The sequence below is a fragment of the Panicum virgatum genome, chromosome 8N, assembly GCF_016808335.1.
Source record: "Panicum virgatum strain AP13 chromosome 8N, P.virgatum_v5, whole genome shotgun sequence".
Lineage (NCBI taxonomy): Eukaryota > Viridiplantae > Streptophyta > Magnoliopsida > Poales > Poaceae > Panicum > Panicum virgatum.
The window spans coordinates 9185948-9209792 of NC_053152.1; the positions used below are offsets into that span (position 1 = coordinate 9185948).

General features: G+C 43.0%; 2 long non-coding RNA genes and 1 pseudogene across 6 annotated transcripts; 2 read left to right on the forward strand and 1 right to left on the reverse strand.

Moving 5' to 3' along the window:
* Window positions 1-251: 251 nt before the first annotated feature.
* On the forward strand, window positions 252-11019 carry LOC120684419 (annotated as a pseudogene). The gene is made up of 7 exons (XR_005679288.1): window positions 252-561; window positions 6639-6690; window positions 6767-8709; window positions 8784-8942; window positions 9451-9622; window positions 9725-10023; window positions 10275-11019. The product of XR_005679288.1 is annotated as a probable calcium-transporting ATPase 9, plasma membrane-type (transcript).
* LOC120684420 lies at window positions 1259-20030 on the reverse strand. Of its 4 annotated transcripts, XR_005679290.1 has the most exons (8): window positions 19872-20030; window positions 9340-9417; window positions 3161-3226; window positions 3016-3063; window positions 2404-2466; window positions 1803-1941; window positions 1685-1716; window positions 1259-1587 (listed from the first exon to the last, which is right to left on the reverse strand). It is a non-coding gene; the product is annotated as an uncharacterized LOC120684420 (long non-coding RNA). The 4 variants fall into 4 exon arrangements; XR_005679291.1 differs by having other exon boundaries at window positions 1259-1716; window positions 3161-3204; XR_005679292.1 differs by having other exon boundaries at window positions 1259-1716; window positions 2404-2460.
* A 2088-nt stretch (window positions 20031-22118) lies between these two features.
* On the forward strand, window positions 22119-23441 carry LOC120686405. The gene is made up of 4 exons (XR_005680166.1): window positions 22119-22275; window positions 22373-22674; window positions 22739-23312; window positions 23376-23441. It is a non-coding gene; the product is annotated as an uncharacterized LOC120686405 (long non-coding RNA).
* The last annotated feature ends 404 nt before the right edge of the window (window positions 23442-23845 follow it).

Sequence of the window (23845 nt, forward strand, 5' to 3'; positions counted from 1 at the left end):
TTCAGCTCATGCTAATTAGTTAAACTGTGTAATTAATTATTTTTTCAACTGTATTTAATATTCTATACAACTGTATTTAATACTCTATACGTATATCCGAAGATTCAATTTAACGGGTATTGTGAAATTTTTTTTGAGAACTAAACGGTGCCTTATTTACGCAACTTGCAGCCCCACCAGTGATACAAGTCTCCCCTTCCGCGTTTCAAAAAAAAAAAAGGTCTCCCCTTCCGTGGTTGAGACTTGAGAATCCCTTTCCCGTTCTTCTGACTTCGGCCTCGGCCTCGGCCTCGGCCTCAGCCCTCAGGCCTCAGGCCTCGGCGCGCTCGCTCCGATTCCGGAGTTGAGAGAGCAGCGCGGGAGAGGAAGGTAGATATGGAGTGGCTTGAGAAATCTCTGCGGGAGGACTTTGATCTGCCGCCTAAGAACCCCTCCGAAGAGGCGCAGCGGCGATGGCGCTCCGCCGTCAGCGGCCTCGTCAAGAACCGCCGCCGACGCTTCCGCTTCATGTCCGACTTGGACGGCCGTAGCGAGAACGAATCCCAGCGGCGCTACGTCCAGGTACTACCAGCCGGTCAACCTTCACCACTCGGCTTACCTCCGTCTCCATTCAATTCCACCTAACCCATTCTGCTTTTTATTGTTGGTATGTTACCCAATCTGCTTGACTGTATCTTGTTCCACTTTAACAGTTTAACTTTCCAGCTATATACGAAGTTCATATTACTAGTTCGGTAGTTCCTCGTTGTCTTGCCATCAGATAGTGACACGCACACCGTCCTTCACCAATTGAATTCTATCTAGTGCGATTTTCATCTTGCAACTAGTCATAAGCAGGGAAAATCAGAGCGCATCTGATGCCGCCATACAGTTTAGTTTCCTGCATCCAAATATAGCCGTTTTGGAGCTCCTTTATGCTATACTAGAACATTCAGCACGCTTTGTGCGCTCTAACATTGTCATAAGTATTTAGGCTAATTTTAGACAAAACTTAATGCCATTTCAAATCAGGTTAACATAACGCTTGGATAAGACCTGGATTCCAATCGTCACTCTAAAAAAATCAATTCATACAAGCATAGATGACCTGTAGTAGGACCTCCAGTTTATAGGAGTCTTATCACATAGCTAAAAGAATTGCACAATGAAGTGTGAAAGAAGTCATCATTTCAGACAATCCAATGCAGCAGAATAAGCCGCCAGTTCAGATTTGCAGAACTGAAAGAATTTAAACTGTCAGTAAGCACAAGATATTAGATTTACTGCCTGTACAACTATATCCACATATGTTCTTGTCTGTACAGCTATATCCATATATGTTCTCAGAAAATCAAAAAACCAAAACAAATCACATCCCCAGTGATACCCACAATTAACTTTGAGCTTGCCTAATGGACACTGAGGGGTGTTGAAAATACCAAGCTGCAGCTCATGCAATTTTGAATCAACAAAATCATTTTATGGAAGTATTGTGGATGAAGGAACAGCAAGTGGACAATCCTATTTAAGCATATTCTTGGCAACTGACTCGACAATCCAGTAGCCAATGCAGTTCAAATCATTGTTTCCAAGACGAAGGCAATCAACCTATTTTTTTTAAAAAAAACTTCAGCTCAGCTCCTTAGGCATCATCCATCTTTTTCACGATCCTTTTTAGATCAATATGTGCATCAAGTTCATTTACCTTGAATGGATCTTCAAGATATCAAAACAAGACTGCAAGGGCAAAATATTAAGCACGTGTCAGCACAAGCAATCATGCAAAATCAGCAAACGTTACAGGATAAATTAGTACAACTTACATCCTACTTGGGATTTGGAAATTCAATCTTCCTGGACTAATCTCTGTCTATAAGGCCTTATCATCAGAGATACCTACATAGAAACCAGAAAAAGAAGATGCGGTATCCATTTGCCTCCACGCCAGAGCAAGCACAAAACCTGAAAGAAAAAAAGGGTTCATTGAGCGACCAGGCAACCTTTCATGTTTCTGGCTTTTCACCGCCGTACTTATAGAGGATATGACTTGTTTCGGATTTTATGAAATCTTTTCCTCAAACTAATATATTACTAAAAGACTGCAGCATAACTGAGCTACAATTACAATGTCTAGAAGAATAGATTGCATAATTTGAAGCCTACTTAACACCATAGCTTTTTTAGAAGACCTCTAAGTTAGTGGCACTATAAAATCGCAACCCCCTAAAGCTAGAAACTTAGGCTTGCTTAGAATTAAAGGAAAGGTTTGAGAAACCATAGGTAAAACATGTAAAAATTGTTAGCCATATGACATTATTATTTTTCAAGAGTTTGTACAATTTGACTGGATGATTACTCTTTCTGTCAATAACTGGGAAAATAGAATAGTCGGTCACCACTCTGTTGTAAGTATCAAGAATGCACCTTAGCAATGTCAAGATACCAGCCACCCGAAGATTTAGGCAACAGCAGGCAGAAACTCTTTTCCTTGCAATAGGAATAAAGATAACATATAAGTGCAGTTCAGGCAGAGCAAAAAAAACATATCAAGTTAAAGCTAAAGAACTTATCCCAGACATGCCAAATTCTAGGAACACATGTTGTAGACCAGATCTGCCATGCTAAAATAAGCTAAATAACTTATCAGTCTCTTCACTTTTTGCAAAAATATGGTTACTGTCACTCTATAATACCAGATCTGCGATGCTAAAATAAGCGGAACTTTCATGGCGAACTGCAGACTGATTTTTTAAGGTTGGTTATCTAGATAATTGTCCTAGAGATAGCAACTTGATTTTTATTAAAGAGCAAACTTTCCAAACCTACTGATATCATAAAACATGAGGCAGTATAAGTAAGCTAATTTATTCATAAATTTATGAACTGAACAACTACTTTGCAGTCAGCAATAAAAAATGACCCATATATATATAACCACCATTACGTAACTAAGTTAAGGAATAGAGCAACTGCAAGTGTAAAAAACATGAAAAAGGAAAGTAGAAACTACAAACTGATTGAAGGAGAAAAAAGAACCTGATTCATTAAGGGGTCATCTTTTTTCTGCATTGCTCAGCTGTGAACCTGCTAACAAAACAAAGGGAAATACATCCTAATCACGCTTAGTAAAGGGCTGCAGCATCTGGATGAAAAGAAACAAGATCAAAGAAGATGAGCCCACCTTGAAAGGCTTCAATCCGAGGTCACCTGACGCCATCGCAGTACCTACAGGCAGGCACATCGAAACCTTGCCAATTAGGCCAAGGCGAGAGCCAAAAAGCAGCAGATTAGGCCTAGACAAAATTGGAAACCAGAACACCACAGGGTAAGAGAGAGGAACAGAAGCAGGAGAAAGATGCGGAGCTCACAAATTTGTACGTTCTGGACTGGGAAGGCGGAGGAAGCAGTGGGGAGAACAGAGCAAATCAAAGTTGTTGCTAGGGTTTGGGCTTGGGCGAGATGGAAGAGGTAGTCGAGGGAGGGGAGAGCCAGTGGAGGCGGGGTGGAGGGAGGAGGGGAGCCGCCGGGTGGAGGTCTAAAGGCACCGTGATCGGGGTGCTGCCGGGAGATGGGAATTAAAATAGAGGTAGTGCATGACTGGGTTGGGAAGAGAGAAACCCTAGCTCTAACACCAATTAAATGAAAATCTGTTTCTCTCAACCACTTGGGCCAAAGGGCATTGGGTTACATAATAGGGGTGGGAGACTTGACCGTTAATATTCTCTAGCAACCTTGCGGCAAAGTCACCTCTCTAACCCTGGTTCTACCTAGGCGGCCACAGAAGGCTAGAACCCTCTTGTGTGATCACCTAGTCACCGTCGAGATCACCGCGGGGGGGGGGGGGGGGGGCAGGGGTTTACCTAATTATATCATCTAGTAATGTAGATAGGTACATGGATACACAAATGTGAGACTTATCTAACACCATGCACTTTACTTCTCTTTGATGTACTATAGATATTAGTCCGGATAGAATCAGAGCTAACAAGGAATCTGATTAGTTCAAACTTTAAGTGAAAAAAAACAAGTATGTCTAACTTTTTCCCCGACACTACCCACATACTAATCATGCCGGGCTCAAATACAGATATAAACTTAGTTGGTGATTGGTAGCATGTACAAGCTCATCCTTAGCCTCTTATTGGTAGCCTAAATTGGTGCTCCCTTGTATAGGATGCATGCATGTAGCGTACCACTACCGGAAAAAGGACCATCAGTTCCAAGTCATAGAGGCCCTTAGCACCAGTACTAAGCAAACGAGACTAAAAGTCTCGGTCATCAGCACTGATTGCATGGTCTGATACTTAAAAGGCTCCCTTTAGTATCTATTGGTGTTTCCAGTAGTGGTACTAAAGGGTTTGTTCTTTTATTTCCAGTTTCAATTCTTTATTGTTGTTTTTTCGTGAGAATTGCTATGCGTACCTAAGCTACTGCTCCACTGTACGTCCGTTAGTCACAATCGATTGAAATATTGTGAATCCAAATAACATGTCATAATTAAGTACATATACAACATATAAACCACCGCGTCAACTTAATGAGAACAACGTGATAAGAAACAAAATAGTGAGTGGTATTTACATACTTTATTTCCTCACTCATCACCTTGACACTTACTAAAGTGTTCGTGTACTAACATACGTGGTACCGACATAAATTGTTTCCGTTTTCCTACCTCCAACACCAAAGAGTAAATGAAGTTATAAATATTATTTAGAGAAATGAAGCTATAAAATATTTGTGTATGCATATATAGAACACAAACTAGATATGCCAACTCTAGTAATAAACACACATACATATCTTCACTTATATATGTCTCATACATTTTACAAATAGCAAGTCTCCTCTCCCGTTCTGACCTTCTCGAAGGCACATTCTTAATTGGTTGAGTAGATTGAGGCTCTTAACCAGGATTATCTTCTTCAACATTAGGCGCCATTGGCTCAGCTGGTGGTTCCCTCACTGGCTCATGAATTTCTCCAGTTGGAGAAACATAGATTTTTTTAAAAAATAATAGTATTTTAATAAAAAATTGCAAAAATAAATACTGAAAAATAAAATTTAAAATCTAGAAGCATGTCGGCTACCCAACAACCGACTGGAGACCTATCAGCCCCTAGACGACCGACAGGCAGCTATCGGCCCGTGGACGAGCGATTAGTGAGCCATGTTGGTGGACGAGCGATTAGTGAGCCACGTTGGTGGTCGGCGCCGACTAGGTTGCCGTTGGCTCTTGTGTAGCTGACAGGATAGTCGCACCGATATGGGGCGTCATCGGCTCCTAGGAGCCGACTGGCCTATCGGCTGGGCGCACGACAAGGCCGGTACTCGCCGCGCGTGGTGGCGGTTGCTGCGGCAGCGGTTGTGGCCGACGGCGCGGATGATGCGGGCACCAAGGTGGAGGCGACGCGCTTGCAAGAGCAACGCTACAGCTACTCGCATCTTCGTCATGCACGCATGCGTCCACCCATTGCCGGCCGAAGAAGACATGGTTAGCTGAGCCCCTGATGAGCAGCTGCTCGTGAGTGCACCGCGGAGGGACCATTAGGAGCAGAGATTTTTTTCTGTGCATGCACCAAACGCGGTAGTTCTAGGACCAGACTTCCACCTAGCGCGGCCGGAGGTTGAGCTGCTTCTCCAGTGCCGCCTTCTGCTTCTGCTCGCCAGCACTGATTCACGTTGAACTCGCACGCTAATGCCTCGGAGGAGCGGGCCCCCTGCAAGTGGTCTATTGGCCAGCCAAGAGCCGTTAGGCCTATCGGCTATTCAGCAGCCGATAAGTGGTGTCGGCCCACCAGAAGCCGACACCCCTAGTCGGTGCCGACAACCTGCGGAGCCGCGGGGCTGACCGCTGACGTCGGCTGCCACGAGGGTTGTCGGCCGTCCAAGTGCTGATAGGTCCCCCGTCGGCTATTAGGTAGCCGACCGACTATTCGAGCAACCGCGCTAGTAGTTTGAACATAGGGTTTAAATAGTGTCACAGACTAAAGTATCATTGTTTCTTGAATCACCGGAATAGGAAGCTCAGCCTGTATTCTTCAAGATTATTTTTCCTCCTTGGTAAGCTCCCACGTTTGATCCTCTAGGAACATAACCTGTCCGGTCTCAACAAACTCAATAAAGTGACCAGGATAGTATAACCGGTATCCCTTAAATTTATCAGGATATCTGATAAAATGGCAGCTTATTGTCTCAAATTTCTTCTTTTTGTTGTGGGTTAAATAATTTAGCTTCAGCAGGACAGTCCCGCACACATAAGTTATTAAGTGACGGTTTCTTCCCATTCCACAACTTAATCTAGCCAAGTGGAGCAGTAGGGGTGTCAATTATTGACCCTCAGGTGCACATCCAACCCTCTTTAGTTCAAAATTTGTACTACTTCCCCAAAGTCAAATCTCATTTTGGAAAATTATTACAAAATTTTGAACTAAAGATGGTTGGAGGTGTACCTAAGGGTCACCAATTTGCACCTATATGGAGCATGTCTCCCATAATATTATCCTCCTCAATTCGATCTTATTAATTTGATAATAATACCGTGCTAATAGGTTTTGTGGATAGGTTTTAAAAAAAGAAATACTAATATGTTCATAAGCTACAAATATCATAGTTATATGCAAGTAATAAATGCTTTCATCCATTCTTCCTTTCACCAGGAAAGTATCCGAGAGGCCCTCGTACAGAAGGCTGATGTGGATTTCATCAATGGTAATACTTTAACACCTTACTGTTTATTTGGCACTTTACTAATTCCATATAAGTCGTGAACCATCTGATGTTGAAGGTGCCAAAAATAAAGAGTACCTGCTAACAGAGGATATTATCAGAGCTGGATTTTCCATCAACCCAGATGAACTGGCATTTATCTCAAGCAACTGTGACTTCAAGGCTTTGAAGATGCATGGTGGGGTAGATGGGATATCGCATAAAATCCGTTCAGCGTTCGACCGTGGCATATCTGCTAGTGACATAGATACAAGACAAAACATCTATGGTGTCAACTGTTATGCGGATGAACCTGCAAGAAGTTTCTTGATGTTTGTCTCAGATGCATTGCAGGACAAGACTCTTATAATTCTTATGGCATGTGCTTTGATATCTGTTGTAGTTGGTCTGGCATCTCAAGGTTGGCCGAAGGGCATGTATGATGGCTTGGGAATAATATTGGCCATTTTCTTGGTTGTGATGGTTACTGCTGTCAGCGACTATAGGCAGTCACTACAGTTGAAGAACCTAGACAGTGAAAAGAAGAAGATATTTATCCATGTAACTAGAGATGGCTGCCGACAAAAGGTCTCTAAATATGACTTGGTAGTAGGTGATATCGTGCATCTATCAGTTGGAGACCAAGTACCTGCTGATTGACTGTACATTCATGGATACTCCCTTTTGATTGATGAATCAAGCTTGTCAGGTGAGAATGACCCGGTTTATATTTCTCAAGATAAGCCATTCCTCTGGGCAGGAACCCAAGTTCACGATGGATTAGCTAAGATGATGGTAACTGCTGTTGGTGTGCGCACTATAGGCGGAAGGTTTATGAGCACGTTGAATGAAGGAGGATGGGATGAGACACCATTGCAGGTTAAGCTAAATGGAGTGGCAAATATCATCGGGAAGATTGGCCTGGTGTTTGCCGCATTTACATTCGTTGTCCTGATGGTTAGATTCCTTACTGAAAAAGGTTTAACAGTTGGTTTGTCCAGATGGTATTCTACTGATGTGCTGACTATAGTAAACCACTTTGCAACAGCAACCACTATTATTCTTGTTGGTGTTCCAGAAGGGTTGCCTCTAGCTGTTAGCATGAGTCTTGCATTTGCAATGAAAAAGCTAATGAATGATAAAGCACTTGTAAGACGTCTTTCAGCATGTGAAACAATGGGATCTGCTGGTACCATATGCGCAGATAAAACAGGAACTTTGACAACGAACCACATGGTGGTTGATAAGATATGGATATCTGACGTCTCATTATCACTTAACAATAACAGTAGTTTGGAAGATCTAAATTCTGTCATTTCTCCAACCACATTGGGCCTACTTTTGCAGGGCATTTTCGAGAACACCAGTGCAGAGGTTGTCAGAGAAAAGGATGGTACACAAACTGTTTTAGGAACTCCAACAGAAAGGGCGATACTAGAATTTGGCTTGAAACTAGGAGGAGGCCATGATAATGCTCAGGATAGGACCTGCATCAAGTTGAAGGTTGAGCCTTTCAATTCGGCAAAGAAGAAGATGACAGTGTTGGTCTCGTTGTCCAATGGCATGTACCGTTGGTTCTCAAAAGGTGCTCCAGAAATTATTCTGCAGATGTGTAATATGATGGTTGATGGTGACGGAAATAGCGTTCACTTATCAAAAGCACAGAAAACGCACATCTTGGATACTACCAACTCTTTTGCTTCAGATGCTTTGAGGACATTGTGCCTCGCATATAAAGAGGTGGATGATTGCGATGATTATTCTGATAGTCCGACAGGTGGTTTTACTCTAGTATCCATTTTTGGCATCAAGGATCCTCTGCGCCCAGGAGTCAAGGATGCTGTGAAGGCTTGCATGTCTGCTGGTATCATCGTGAGAATGGTGACTGGCGATAATATTAATACAGCCAAAGCTATAGCAAAGGAGTGTGGAATATTGACTGATGATGGCATAGCAATAGAAGGACCAGATTTCCGTAGCAAGAGCCTGGAAGAGATGATGGACTTGGTACCAAAGATTCAGGTGCATTTTAATTTCCACAGCCAATGGGTACACTAATATCTTAAAGAAAATTAACAGTTTATTAACATTGGTAGGTCATGGCTCGTTGTTCACCATTGGATAGGCATACCCTTGTGACAAACTTTCGAGATATGTTTAATGAGGTAGTTGCTGTGACAGGAGATGGTACAAATGATGCCCCAGCATTAAATGAAGCTGATATCGGGCTTGCAATGGGTATAGCAGGCACAGAGGTACTATGTTATTCTGCACTGATCCATAGACGTGGCTTTGACAACAACTGATTAAGCACAGTGTTGAATGCATGGATAGTTATTTTTACCTTGAAAAACACTGCAAAATTAACCTGTTAGTTTCTTTTTCTATTTTCGTCTTCATCTGTGATCTGAATAAATAGTTATAGGGCCTTAAGGGGAAAAAAATAAAAAGAAAACTGTGGGCCTCCACAGAGCTCTGTTTTTCATATAAAATATGTAGGAAATCAACCTATGTTACAGACTCTAGTCAACTAGGCATTGTAAGATAACAGGTCCACAATCCTCACTAATACGGTGGAGCTGGACTATACTTGCTCTTTGAATCTTATGACCGAAAGTTGGAGCGTTCTTACTAGTGTAGTCTGTTACTGACCTTTTTGTTGCTGGTCCCGTTGGAAATTTAGAATTCCTGACTTACAAAGGCTTGTCCCTCAGCGACCTTCCATAATCCCTGAAAGATAATGGCATAATCTTACACATGCAGGAGGCCAAGAACAGCGCGGATGTGATTGTACTTGATGACAATTTTGCAACTATATTAAATGTCACACGGTGGGGTCGTGCCGTTTACACAAACATCCAAAAGATTGTGCAGTTTCAGTTGACTGTCAGTACTGTTGCTTTAGTAATCAACTTTGTTTCAGCATGCACTACAGGTGCAGGCATCATCTTTTCTTTGTGCAATGCCTAGGTTGCTCTATTAGTTACTCTTGAGATTAGCTGTTCAAGTGACAAAAAAAAAATCTCTCTTATCACAGGGAGTTCTCCTCTCACAGCAGTGCAGTTATTGTGGGTCAATATGATTATGGATACATTGGGAGCTTTAGCTCTAGCAACAGAGCCACCAAATGATGACATGATGAAGCGGCCGCCTGTTCGACGAGGAGATAGTTTCATTACTAAGGTCATTTGGAGAAATATCATGGGGCAGAGTTTATATCAGCTGGTTGTACTTGGAGCTCTCATGTTTGGTGGGGAACAACTCCTGAACATCAAGGGTGCAGATTCCAAATACGTTATTAATACACTCATATTCAACTCCTTTGTGTTCTGCCAGGTAAGTGTACTTTCAGTCCTAATGTCCATCGTGGTGCTGAGGTCAACATCATTTCAAACGCTTTGTTTTTGGCATTTAGCGATATTTATAACCTATTTGTATTGCATCTTAAACCAATACAGATGTATGCAAATTATATGTTGCCATTACTCTGGTTGCGGGAAGATCTGTGTTTTGGAATCTTTTCCATATGGTTGTGTCCCAGCAAGAACATACGAACTGACATTGGTTTTTCAATTATGTTGCATCAGATATTCAATGAAGTAAACAGCAGAGAAATGCAGAAGATTAATGTCTTTCGTGGTATCTTCAGCAATTGGATCTTTATCGGAATCATAGCTGTGACAGTCGCATTTCAAGTGGTGATCATAGAACTTCTGGGCACCTTTGCTAACACTGTTCCACTTAATTGGCTACTTTGGTTAGTAAGCGTTGGCCTTGGATCCGTCAGCTTGATTGTTGGTGCCATCTTGAAGTGCATACCAGTTAAATCAAATGAAAGTCCCGCATGTCCAAATGGCTACACCGCACTTTCCAGTGGTCCTGATAACATATAGCAGGAAAAGAATGATTGAACAGGTACTGTATTTGCTATCTTAGCAGATTCATCAGTACCATGAATGCAGCACGGCTATCTTCTGTTTTCAGTCCTGTTTGGGATAATTTCATTGACCGTCTAGCTAGTGTCATGTTTTGCCAGCGAACGAAGTGTATAGCTCAGTTTGTTAGATTCTTTGTGATAGAACCTTCTCGTAAGGTTAGAGTCCTTGACTTAGCTCGGGTCATTCAGTGGTAGCTAGTGGTAGCTAACATGAACATCGACAAAGAAGCATTTTCTGTCACTTCGTATTCAAGACATGCCAACCCCATCTCTTTATAGATGTCCATCTGTGTAGCGGTCTGTTTGTGTGTGTATGTGTCTGGTGTTATGTTTTGATGCAGAACTGCTCTATGCATAATTAAGCTTACCTTATATAGCGAACAAAGATCGTCAAACCTCCCCGTTATTTTGATGATTTTTGGGCCACCTTGAGCTACTCCAGTTCAATGCAGAACTGCTCTATGCATAATTAAGCTTACCTTATATAGCGAACAAAGATCGTCAAACCTCCCCGTTATTTTGATGATTTTTGGGCCACCTTGAGCTACTCCAGTTCAAACAAGTTCAGACTGAATATAGAAGTTCGAGAAGCCCCAGTACATATAAGTGTTAATCCCGCCGTCCAAAAAAAAACGAGTCGTTCTATAAATGGAAAATCTAAATAGAGAGGGATCACCATTTAAGATTAAAAGGAAAGCCCTTAAACTTTTCTAAAATAGAAAGTATGTTCGCGCTATATTTTCAAAAAGGAAAGTTGGCTTATTTACCTTATACTAGCATAGTGCACATGTGTTGCTACGGGATTTTATTCAGATCTACATAAGATCACAAATTTTATGCTCTTTCATTCTGTGTACAAGCGTGGAGGAGGCAGTGATCAGTTCGGCCCATGAAGAAATACGATCCAAGCCCAAAATAGACCAAGGAAATAATCCTTACTTTAGAAATAGGTAATGTTTTAAATCGCAGACTATACAACTTAGTGGAGATTCGGTCCAAACGCTATAACAGCTGTAGCGGGCACTATAGCGCCGCTATCCCTTTCCACACCGCACACAAATCCATTCACCCCTCTCTTTGCTGCAAAGCCTGCACCAATGCGTCCACCCCAAATTCGCTCGTTTATGCTGCGTCCAGCAGGCGCTCGCTCCGCCAATCATCTCCTATCTCTGCTCCGTCAAACCCCAAATCATCCATGACCACAAGCTCCCTTCCCTCATCTCACCTACGCTCTCCCTTGCGCTGCCGAATCTGCTGGCCGCCTGCACTCTCCCCCCTCCCAGGCCGTGCTGCCGCAAGTGCCTGGCCGGAGGCGAGCACACTGTTGACGGCCATTATTTCACGATCTGACCATCAACTTCTCGAGAATAAAATAAGCTTTTGCACTATGTTCTGTATATATTTTATTTAATTCTAATAAGTTCCACAAGTTTTGGATGAGTTGTGACTGCAGGAGATCACAGCCCAAAAATGGACAAAAATGGAGAAAACCCAGGCCGCCCGGCCTCGACCGTGCCGGCCGGCCTCACACCTCAACATACATGGGTGCGTCCTTGTTACAGGAGCAACGTGACATATTCACAATGCCCCTAAACCAGGGATTGGCCCCTGATTCAGTCGATAGACCCGGAAGGCATGGGCATCAACCAAAGGACCCACAAGTTGGTGCCCAGAGAAACAAACATCGGTGATACCCAACCCTGGAGTGATGTGGAGCGTTGATTCACAATGTCGATGAAACGGAGGGCCAACAGGATCCGGAGGCAGGCCGCCCGGCCTCCTCCGGGCCGCCTGGCCTAGGATACCCGCATTTGGACCAAGCACCAACGGAACTGACATTAGGAGGCAATCAGAAGAGTCCACCAGAAAGGCGGTGCCAGATGGCACTCACCCCAAGCCGGCCGGCCTAGGGGAGGCCGAGCGGCCCCACCTTGCAGCCACTGATGCTCCCCTTTCACGTGAGGTTCAAGCCAAGAAAGAGGTTGCTTATAACTGCAGCTACCGGCCAATTACCGACCTTGAGCTACTATAAATAGGGCCCCCATCCTCACTTGTAACGCACACCAAGGAGCTCTCTCTTCTCACATTTCTAGAGTAGGTTAGTACTTGGGAGTAAGAGTCGAGTCGAGCTTGTCTCGTGGATTCGGAGTCGTCATCGGAGATCGATATAAGCTCTTGTATTTTTTTCTTTGACTTTATTAATATAAGTAATCTTCTTTATTTATTACGAGTTAGCTTTACTTTCCGCAAGTCGTTTACCTTTTCGAGTACGAGTACTTGTCTATGGAAGTAACTTACCTCTAGTTCAGCTTAAATTATCTTTCTTGTTTGTCGAAGCTTGTCTTACGGGTTTTCTCGCCGGACTAGTGAGCTCAAGTTAATTCGCTAGGTTGAGGGGGATTTCTCTTGAAGGCCTCAAGAGAAATCCTAGTGCCGAGTGCAGACATGATGTCTGACTTAGTGCTAGCTAGAAAGTGTGTTCCACCCCATGGTACTGCAGTGGTAGGCGGCAAGTGGTGACAGCCTTGTCCGTCCTTCGTAGTCCACCACGTTTGGGTGTTTTTATAGCAGTAGTTGCCGATTGTCGTCGGACTCCCTTCTCCTTCCATTCTGAGTCCTTATCTGAGGCCGCCGAAATAAGCTCCAAGTTCTCATCATTAAGGAAGAAGCTTAGGTCTATTCTAGCGAGGCTAGCTTGGTAGTTTAGAAGTGTATCAGGTGTCCTTTCTCACTCGTCCTCCCAGCTGCTACCTCTCTAAGGTATAGAGTCTCCTGTGTCAAATGGTCATTGCCTGGCCATTTATCCTATCGATTTATCTGGCTTCCCCTTGTTGAATTAGTCGGTTGATATAATCAGTAAAGATTGTCACTACAATTTACGATATACTTTACCATAGTGCCTCCCTGAGGATTTTCACGATACCCCGGAATACTTCATGGTGAAGTACTACACCGGTGATTATGTGCGCTTGCAAAATCCTATTTCATATTGAGCATAAGAGACACCAACACGCACCTAGTAGCCACCTGCGATCTCCCCTCCCTCCCTAGCCGCGCTGCCGCATATGCAGGCTAGAGGCTGCGAGCACAGCGACCAGCTTGTTGGAGCCTTGTGTTGATGCCTTTCCTGGTCAACACACGAACACACTATTGTGCAACGCGAGGAGGAGCTCGTTGCAACACCTCCTGCGTGAAGCGATCAGACTGGTCAAGGGGACCGGTCACACCAGTTGCCGAGTAGAACAAGTGACAATCGACAAATGCTCGCCCAAGAGGGACACCGTGAATGCAAGCGCAGGGTTGTTTTAGGATCGGCAAGCCACCTAGAACGCTTTCAATCGTCGCGGAGACGAAGGAAGAATAGCAGATGGAGGTTGGAAAAGCTAGAGTTTGAAGAAAAAAGATAAAGATGATAAAAAGTAGTAATTGTGTTTGTTTTTGATTGATTGGATACATCAATCGGCCATAACCCTTTATATTTATAGAGTGGGGAAGACTTACCCCGCAAGAAATTATATTTACAGATATAAATCTACAAAAATTCTTAATTGTACGCGGACTCTTCATGAACCGGTCAAACTCACCGATCAGACCGGCTACAGACACCAGACCGGTCAGACCACCTGTGCGCACCAGTCAGACCTGTTGATGCCAATTTTGGTTGTCAACATATGCCCCTTCTGTTTTTGGTAAAGCTTGCTTGCCAAGAAAACAATCTTCAAGACCAAAATTGTTTAAGGGCGATGATTAACAATACATCGGCCATTTGTTTGTGCTAAGGGTGATAAACAATTATCGCCATGACTTGCTCTATTCAAGTCGATGCTGAAACAACTTGCTTTGGCCGCCACACTTTCTTTATGACAGCTGACTTCACTAGCACGGCCTCTACTTGTTGTTCCATTGTTTTCTTCTTGCGCAAACGTTGCAACCTTCATTTTTGAATATAAGACAAGCCTGAGGGACACCACCTCGGCTGTAGATTTGCTTCGTGCTCTTCTCACCTTCTTTGCAATCAAGGTCATTTTTGACCAGATTATTGCTAGCAATAATCGGCCTTTGTGATGAAGCATGATTTGGATACATAGGAGGATATTGAGTATAATATGATTGCATATGCATCCTACTATAATCCAAAGACATATACATGTAAGGATAGGACCAAAACCAGGGAGCAACCAGCCCATAAAGTGCAACAACACAACTACATAGGTGTGGACAAAAAATCAATTGTTCTTGATGTTTCGATGATGATTTGGCTTCCTTAGCTCCATCAGGCTGCATCTTCTTCTTCTGAGTAGCCCCTTCATTCTGGCACTTGGCCAAGAGTTCCTTAAAACTCGACCTTGTCTTGCTCTTGGAAGACTGTCCAGGCTTCCTGGACGCACCGGTCAGACCGGTCTGGGTACCGGTTAGACCGGTCGGGGCTCCAGTCAGACCGACATCGGAACCGGTCAAACTAGTTGTGACTTGTTGTCAGTCTTCTTTTCCTTGGCGTGTCCCCCGAGTGTCGAAACCTTTGCTGGAGCTGTAGGGACCTTCTGCTGTACCACCTTCTTCTCAGGCCTTTCATCACCAATGATTACATTTTTTACTTTTGCCGATTTGGCTTGACTTGGCAGAATTAACACTTTGGGATTCCTCAATTCAAGTGTATGCACGGGAAAAGGGTTCTGATCAACCTGCATGGTAGGAAGAACCAATCGTCCTTTATTTACGGGCGATTGAATTTGTCTACGCAAAATATTACAATCATTGGTGGCATGTGAAAAAATATTATAAAATTTGCAATAGTCTCGCTGCTTTAACTCCTCAAGCGGCAGTATAGTATGTGTCATCTTAATGTATCCATTCTTATACAATTCATCAAATATTTTCTCACACTTGGATACATCAAAACTAAATTTCTCTTCTTGCCGATTTTTGTTAATTGGCTTAAAAGAACAAGTATAAGATTTGGCTTGGGATGACCAAATGACTCAGCAGCATAAACATCTTTAGATTCATCGTCCGAACAATCTGAATTGCATTCTAGAGTATGCATACTACAACGATGATGTCTATGTGTTTCTTGAGACTCTTTGCTTCAGCTTTCTATAGCCAAAGATCTCTGATGCATCAGAGTAACAGTAAAGAAATCATAGCCCTCTAATCTTTCTTTAATATGAGGGTGTAAGTCATTAAACGCCAAATCTGCTAAATCTTTTTCCAGTAATATTCACACTAAAGCATCGGTTTTTAGTATCACAGAACCTTCTTATGTAATCATTGATAGATTCATCACACATCTGTTTAACCGATATCAAGTGAGACAATTTAAACTCATTAAAAAGGGCGTACCCAGTGCCGTAGGCTTCCCGCACTGTGCGGGGTCTGGGGAAGGGTTGTTTTTAAGCCCCAAGCCTTACCCACACAAATGTGCAGAGGCTGAGGCTCGAACAATTTAAACTCATTATGCCCACAGAAAAAATGCTGATGGAACTTCTGCTCTAATTGTTCCCATGAACCAATAAAATTAGGTGCCAAAGAAGAAAACCATGAGAAAGTGGTTTCAGTTAAAGATAAATAAAACAAGCGCGCTTTCAACTCATTTACAGAACCAGTTTCTCCTAATTGGACAAGATATTGACTAATATGCTCAAAAGTACTTTTACTATCTTCCCCACTGAATTTAACAAACTCAGGCAACCTAAAACCAACAGGACATGCAACCGAATCAAATGAAGTAGGATACGGCTTTTAGTATGCATGAGTTTTACCTTTAACATCTACTCCAAATTTTCTCTAAGCAAATTAGCCAAATTATTCTTATACTCAGCAAGTACTTTATCAAAATTACTTGAAAAATTTGGCTGTGTGGATGTAGACACCTCGTGCTGGTTTGGAACATAATGTCCATGAAGACCGGCAGGACCGGTTGCTGCAATCGGTATGACCGGTTGGGGTGAACTGGTCTGACTGGACTGGGAAGTCGGTCTGACCGATCTCTGCCGGTTTTGCCAACGTTACACATATCGGTCGAACATCTCATCTGAGATAGAATCCTTAGGTGGCATAGAGCTCCTGAGATGCTGGTCATTTGTTCGGCTGATGTTGGTCGAACTAGCAAGGCTTATAATTGGATCGGTATATGTAGGTGTCACCGTTTGACCACTGAAATAATGCATCGGCATTCCATATTGAGGTTGACTCATAGGAGATGTTGCCAATGGTTGAGGAGTATAAGTTTTAGAAGTAGTAATAGTAGAAACAGATGTGAGTTCACTGGCTATTTCTGACTTCGTACCAGCCGTTTCTCTTTCCTTAGAGCTAAGCCAATTAACCCAATGAACATCACCTTCAGCTAGCAACTTCTTGACTTGATCAAGAGGAACACTAGAAGATGAATCACTCATATTGGGTGTTATCTCTATAGATGTATCCGTGGAGGTAGAAGCAAAGTCGATCTCCTTGATCTTGGTGACCTTGCCTCTCGATCGACCTTGATGCTTGCAAGTGCCGCCTTCAAATCTTCTTCATCACGCCTCTTTTTGCGCTCCTCTAGCATCTGACGAATATCTTTAGGAAGATGATCGGTTGTGGCTTCAATGATGTTGTCCTTGTCGACTTCAGTAGTAGAGTCCATCTTCTTCGGGGTAGATTAGATCGGTTTTCGCCAACCAAGATCTTTCTTCCCCAATGGAGTCGCCAAAAATGTGTTGACGCCTTTCCTAGTCAACACACAAACGCACTAGATCGCGCGACGCGAGAAGGAGCTCACTGCAGCACCTCCTATGTGAAGCGGCCGACGAACGCTCGCCCGGGAGGGACTTTGTTAGGGCAAACGTGCGCAGAGTTGTTCTTGGATCGGCAAGCCACCTAGAACGGATTCAAACATCACGGAGACGAAGGAAGAACAACAAATGGAGGTTGAAAAAGCTAGAGTTTGGAGAAAAAGATAAAAACAATAAAAAGTAGTAATTATATTTGTTTTTGATCGATTGGATATCTCAATCGGCTGTGACCCTTTATATTTATAGGGTGGGGAATACTTACTCTGCAAGAAATCCTATTTACAGATCTAAATCTACAAAAATCCTTAATTGTACTCGGACTCCTCATAGACTGGTCAGACCGGTTAGCTCCTACCAGACGGGCTATAGAGACCCGACCAGTCAGACCGGTTGATACCAATTTTTGCCCTCAACACCTTGGAGCCGCATATGCAAGCCGCCGCTGCTCAACCATCCCTCCTGGTCTTGCTGCTGCTTGCAGAGGAGAGAGCGTATCTACTGGGCTCCTCTTCATCCCCGATGAGTTACACTGCTATGACAGTTAGCAGTTAGCAGGAGGTTTGCTGGTTGGGGGGGGGGGGGGGGGGGGGGGTTGCGTAGCTATATATTGCGCGCGCTGCAAAATGCCGATCCATCGTCTGAAGCAGAGGCGCATCTGCTGGTGGGCTGTTATTTAACCCAATAGCACTTAGCTCGGTGCGGCCTGTTAGAAGCTGTCATGTGAGGAGCCGAACGAAAGCTAGTGTGCAGTTGCATACTAGCCGTGGGAGAGGAAGCATGTGAGCTCTCTTTTATTCTTTACTTTATTGATGCATGCATGCATGTTTGAACTAGCTGTGAGAGAGGAGCATGCGAGCTCTTTTCTTTCCTTCCTTTATTGATGCATGCTTTCTTTCCTTTATTTTTTCCTCTATATGTGCCTGCTTTTGTTTATGTGCACATGCTTACTAGCGGTGGTGTAGCGATAGCACCTGAACCTTTTATTTTTCTTTTTGTTCCTACTCTTCTTTCTCATACGTTCATTTTCTTTCTTAATTTCAGTAATTTCTTTAATTATAATTTCTTCTCTGCTTGAAAACTGTATTCTTCTTTCATTTGATTTCTAATTATTTATTTCATAATTTTCTACTTTAAATTTATAGTAATGGTATTATTTATTATAATTTTATAATTCATATTTATTCTTTTTTCATTTTTATTTTCAATGTTTTAATTGTGTGAGTGATATCAATACATTAATATTTTCTATTTCTTTTTACTGATATTTTATATTTATTTTATTTAGTTTTTTTATTATATCAATTTGTTCATATTTAAATTGGCTCATGCTAAATGATTACCAATTTATTTGCAGTCCACACTCATTAGTTGTTGTGTAAAATAATTTAGCCATGTACTAACTTGTCCAACTCATGTTCATGTTCGGTTTGAATATAAAATAATTTATTTGCTAGTTGGATACGTTGTCCTTCATGTGAAATTATTCATCTGCGAGTAACTAATTTGTTCATAATATCAAATTATTTGTTCGCTTTGTACATTAAATTGTTCAGTCATGTTGACTTATTTGTTCTGGATACTTATTTTCCTACATTTATCCTATACAATTAAATGTTCACAATGTTTTGTATTTTTTCGTTGTATGTTATCATATGTTCGTTCTGTTTAGTTTTTTGTTCGTAAAAATTTATTTGTTTGTTCCAATAGCCGAAACTAATTATTTAGTATTAAAAACTGTTTTTAGTATATAAACTTGGGTGGAAATAGTTTTTTGTTTGAGACAGAGACGCTTACACTAATATAGAGAAACTATAAAAAAAACAAAGCAAAATTAACTCGGCCGTTCCGTTGCAGTTGATAGCACATCACGATGTCACTATCCTGTTACGGAAAATTTATACCCATCTAATGAATTAGCGACGCAAACCATCCTGGAACCACTCATGGCTAGTTCTTAGCTTATTCCTTCCCTAACCGTTCCAAATTAACAAGCGACTATTCCTCACTAGTTGTACGATAGTTCACCAATCTAAGGCCATGTTTAGTTCCCACCCCATAAATCTCGTAAACCCAAAAAAAACGTCACATCGAATGTTTCAACACATGCATGGAGTATTAAATGAAGTCTATTTATAAAATTTTTTATATAGATGGGCTGTAAATCACGAGACGAATCTAATGAGCCCACTTAATCCATGATTTGCAACAGTGATGCTACAGTAACCATCCGCTAATTATTAATTAATCATGGATTAATTAGCATCGTTAGATTCGTCTCGCGATTTACAACCCATTTGCACAAAAAGTTTTGTAAATAGACTTTATTTAGTACTTCAAATTAGTAAAATTTCATCGCATAATTTTTTTGCGTTTCATCTAAACACACCCTAACATCTCAAACAACAACAGTACACCAGTTCAATCCCTAAAGTTGATTCACCAATACCGATTAGGGATGAGGAGCAAGGGCTCACCTGCTAGATGCTGGCTGCTCCTGTCCTGTCGTGCGTCGCCGGCTGGTGCCCTCTCGAACGTGCGCGCGTGTGGCTGCGTTCTTCACGCCGTCCGGTCCGGCAGGCGGCGGCGCAGCGTCGAGTGGCGACGGCGGGGGCGCGGATTGTTTTGGTCGTGGAGAGACGCCTGTGGGGGAGTCACTAGTCAGGGAGCTGGATCAGTAGATGTTATTGGATTGGATTGGGCCGAATTTGTTTGTGGGCCGGGTTCTTGGGCTTGGGGGCGGCGGGCCGAGACAAATGCCAATTCGAGCGGTTTTTTTATTTTTTTATTTTATATTTTCGTTTTTTACAAAAATATATTTTCGATTTGGAAATTTACAGGAATATACCTCGGGCGCCCCGCTGCCGGGCGCGCCGGGACCTGGCCCGGCAGCCGGGCGGCAGGGGCTTATCTGCAAAAAAAGTTGACAAAAAATTGCGCCGAGGTGCCTGGAGGACCGGCCGCCCGGTAGCCGGGCGGCCGGCCCTCCAGGCCGCCTGGCAGCGGGGCGGCGGGCCCTGGCCGCCCGACTGCGGGGCGACCGGCCCCCCCAACATAAGGTGTTGGCTGCCCCTCACCCCCTCATTTGCCTCACTAAAAATCCAGAAAAAAAGAAAAGAGAGGGAGGGAGCGAGAGACAAAGCGGCGAAGCCCTGCCGGATTTTCAAGCCGGCGACTGTAGGTAACTAAAATTTTCTACATTTTATAAATAGATTATGTTGTAATTATTTTTTTAGCACAGTAGATTAGCAATCAGTTCAATTATTGTTAGGAGTGATTAGTGATATATTTAAGTGCAGTTACTTATAGTGATTAGCGTTGATATAGTACATTTAGTGTTAGATTTAGTTTTACAAAATACTAGAAAATTGTTAGAGAAGTATTAGAAAATCAAAAAAATTGCAAGATAATATTAGAAAATTGTTGAAAATGTTAGAAAATTATAGAAAATTGTAGAGAATGTTAGAAAATTGCAAAAAATATTAGAAAATTATAGAAAATTATAGAAACTATTTTGTTAAACAGTAGATTAGCAATCAGTTTAATTATTATTAGTACTGATTAGTGGTACATTTAGGTGTAGTTACTTGTAGTGATTAGCGTTGATATAGTACATTAGAAATCTAATTAATTAATCTTAAAAATTGCAACATAATATTAGAAAATTTATAAAATGTTAGAAAATATTAGAAATTATTATAAATCGTTAGAAAATCTTAGAAATTATTTAGGAAATATAAGGAACTATTAGAAATATTTAGATGTGTGTGATTGTATTGTATTGTTTTGATCTTACGTGGTAGGTATGGCCGGGGTTACTCCTGCGTTGCTAGACCCAACAATAAACTCGGGTCACCGGTCCTTCCTTGCGAAGGTTCAGCACCAAGAACTAAACGTGCTGCATCCACGTCCACCTGCAGAGTTGGTTGCTGTAGACCCACGATGGGTGCCCAGGTGATATGTCGTCTATTTTCTGTTTTTATCCGTTATACATTTCGTTATATAATGTATTAACATTTGTACACTGTATGATGCAGGCTGAGCGAGGCAGGTCTTCACACTGTGGCTCGTCTTGCTGAGAGTGCTTTGGTGAAGCTAGACTGGTCTCTACTTTCAGCTCTCGTTGACAGATGGAGACCTGAGACACACTCGTTCCACCTCCCTTGTGGGGAGATGGCACCGACCCTGCAGGACGTTGCGATGCTGCTTGGTCTTTCTATCACCGGAGACGTTGTCGGGCCCCGCGTGGTATCTTCTACGTGGTTGGAGGATCTTGAGGAACGTTTTGCAGGTGTTGCCACCACGATTGATCCTAAAGATTTCAATGAGCACACACAGTCGAAAGGCCCTTCGAAGTCATGGCTCCTACAATTTCAGGTACAATTTCTTACAAAACGATGTGTTGATGTATTTTATGGCTTTGAAATAACTCATGTGTTTCTTATTCTCTATGTTCGTACTTCATTGCAGCCAGATCTGTTGGCAGCCGATGCTGATGAGTACAGCGTGACTAGATCACTCGAGGCATACCTACTGTAGTTGTTTGGGTACATCATATTCAACAACTCACACGGCCACTGTGTGGATAGGGTGCTTCTGCCATACGCACAGGAGATCGCCGATGCAGATGAGGATGCCATACCCTTATATAATTGGGGTTCAGCGGTTCTTGCATGCATATATCGTGGACTCTGCAAGGCATCACGGCAGAATGATATGAATGTTGTCCTAACGGGGTGCTCAATTCTGCTACAGCTTTGGTCTTACGAGAGGATTGCTATCGGTCGTCCCATGATTGACCAGTCACCGTACACGCCGGATATGTACGGTGACACGGAGGACGACAGACCCACCATGGGGACTCTCTGGTACTCTCGACAGGTATGGACCCAATAAAAAATTATATTCTATGCATACAATTGTCATACATTGTTCCCTCAATACCTTTCTTATGGACACATAATTTTTATTTTTGCAGAAAACATGGGCACATGTACAGACCCGGCGGTCTTATCCTGAGTTTGTTGCCGAATTTGATTGATTGACCCCAGAAGACATTGTGTGGGAGCCATACAGTCCTTCGGCTATAGCCGCACGTGCACCGCTTGGGATATTTTCTGTGTGCACACAGGACCAGGGCCTATGGATGACTACTGCAGCTTTGGTGTACGACATTGCAGTTGAGGCCCACTGCCCGGATAGAGTCATGAGGCAGTTCGGTCGACGCCAGTCTTTCCCTGTGTCTTCAGCGTTGGATCGTGTTCAGTGCCACGATCATAGGTAACAAAAATGTAAGAGCACCCATGTACTAATAACGTGAAACTAATTTCTATTTAACGTGCAGTTTATCAAGGGCTAGACATCCTTTCTCGACAATGTGGGTCACTAGATTACAACCATGGGTGGCTGCATGGGATGATGCAGGCGAGCAGTTGGCTGAGGATACCGGTCCACACACTGAGCCTTCGTTTCGGGCGTACCTGACCTGGTATGAACCGAAGACTCGTTGCCGTTTGACGTATGTTGACATGCATCCACAGCCGCATGTTGCGACTTCGCAGGATCGCTATGCACGACACAGGGATGAGGCATTAGCTGGGGCGGTGAGTAAATGTTGACGGCATTTTCGATCTTTTAAGATTTGTATACTAAGTTTTCTTGGTTGCAGTTCGAGACATGTAGGTTGCTTGAATTAGATTGCTCACTGAATGTAATGAGGATTCATGGCGGGTCTACGATGAGCATGCCGGCACAACTCGAGGCCTGGACCACTCAATGTGATAGAGCCCGAGACATCCTTCAGGCCTTTGGTATGCGGACGGAGTACGAGGATTCCTACGGATCGTCGCAAGCGTCGACGTCGGTTCCTTGTGGTCCCGCATGGTAGCAGCCTCCCTTATACCACCGACAGTACGAAGGTATGGTGTGATATTTACTGATCCGTATGTTTATATGTAGTATTTAAATACGACTCCACACAGGGTACGGGTACCCCGGTTCTCAGCCCTATGGAGGGCCAGGTGCCTCGCAAGGGGCTCCATTTCAAGGAACCCAGTTTACCTCTATGCCACATGCTGGAGGGACTTTAGGTAAATATGTGGTGCATAATTTTATTTACTTATGTTTTATGGTCGAAGGCTCATACGTTATTATTTATACTCAGGATCACAACAGTTCACCGGAGCGGGGCCGTCTTCGTATCACCCTATGCCGTCACCAGGAGGATATGAAGGAGCTTCTTCCTATCCACCACCACCACCACCTCCAACACAGGGTACGTACAATAATTTGTACGGAATTGCATTCACCTTTTAAATGTTGCTTAATTTTTTTTTGTGATCTCTAGGGTGGTCTGAAGAAAACGCTGCGGCCTCCTTGGAGGACTTTACACGGTTGTTTGCTACGCCTGCCCATGACGATGATCCCAGCTTGCATACACCTCTGGCTCAGT